The 1200-nt window shown below is 54.0% G+C and overlaps 1 long non-coding RNA gene across 1 annotated transcript; it reads right to left on the bottom strand.

The window, feature by feature from the left end:
- Window positions 1-243: 243 nt before the first annotated feature.
- Window positions 244-984, bottom strand: LOC145806058 (uncharacterized). Its single transcript, XR_014348496.1, has 3 exons — window positions 684-984; window positions 395-556; window positions 244-301 (listed from the first exon to the last, which is right to left on the bottom strand). It is a non-coding gene; the product is annotated as an uncharacterized LOC145806058 (long non-coding RNA).
- Between the last annotated feature and the right edge of the window lie 216 nt (window positions 985-1200).

The raw sequence follows: 1200 nt of genomic DNA, 5'->3' as shown, positions 1-1200 counted from the left end.
AATATATGTGACGATAGGTGGCGTAGTCCCCCTCCGCAACATATAGCAAAGCATCGCTGCCCAGCATGGCGCCGACTACCTCTGAGTAAGAGAGCCTGTCAGCGGTCCGCATACTAGCTGGAGGTACCGCGGGAACATCCTGAGAAAGATACCCCCGTACCTGGCGCAGAAAGCGCTCCCCCAGGAACCAGACTCTGCCGACTGGCCCTTCGAGCAGGACCCTATACCGGGAGATGCCTGACGCCCCGGTATACTGAAGTAGGAGATCATCACCCAGGGGTGCCCAAGGCTGCCAAGTAATCTGCGGATGATGAATGTATAAACCAATCAGAAAACGAGAATATACAGAGCAAGTCAAAGATGAAAATGAAAAGAACTGAAAGTTCTGAAGTACCTCTGAGTGTCGCACAGTGTCGAAGTACTGTCGCAGGCGAACCAGGGTCTCTCGAGGCCTCGCCCGGTGCGGGCCCTCAAATATCAATGAATATGGGGTCACGGGAATCCCCACCACCTCCAGCTCTGGGGCTAACGATGGGAAGTATACATAAGCCCATAGCTGAGAAAAGCAGTGCAGAATATAAGTACGAAATGCTGAGAGCAAAATGCAGACTGTAAAAGTGCGCTGTATGTGCAATGTACAAGTAATGAAGAGCAGAAATGTAAATCAAGGGGACAGAAAGTACCTCCCAAGCTCTCCAGTAGCCGCCAAGCAAATCGCCCCGCCCGCGGGAGGTCGCGCTCATGTAAAAATAAAGGGTAGCCAAGCCGGCGCCACCCCAATCATATCTCTGGACCTGTGATAGGTCGACTAGAGCGCTCAGCAGGTATAGCCCAATGGTGTTCCCTCTGTCGGCGAACAGGGTAGTCCCGAAGAGGAACATCAGGAAACCACGGGCGTACTGCTCCGTCTCCTCGGGAGTCTCGGGCACCATCTCCGCCCGCCGGAAATGGGAGGAGAACCAAGTGTATCTGACTCTCCCTGAAACCCTATCAACAGGTGGGTGAGCCCCCAATAGATACATCCAGGCGGCCTCCCACTCGCCCATATCCTCGTCGTAAGGGATGGGCCAACCTCCGACGTCAAGGCCGGTCAATACAGCAAAGTCGAAAGGGGTCATGGTCATGTCCCCAGTAGCAGAGAAATGAAAGGAATTGGTGGTGTCCCACCATCTCTCTACCAGAGCTGCCATCAAGGTCCTC

This window comes from Camellia sinensis, chromosome 13 (genome assembly GCF_055761805.1).
Source record: "Camellia sinensis isolate YWXY chromosome 13, ASM5576180v1, whole genome shotgun sequence".
NCBI lineage: Eukaryota > Viridiplantae > Streptophyta > Magnoliopsida > Ericales > Theaceae > Camellia > Camellia sinensis.
The sequence above is the reverse complement of the archived record's forward strand: the minus strand, read 5'-3'. Positions and strand labels throughout refer to the sequence as shown.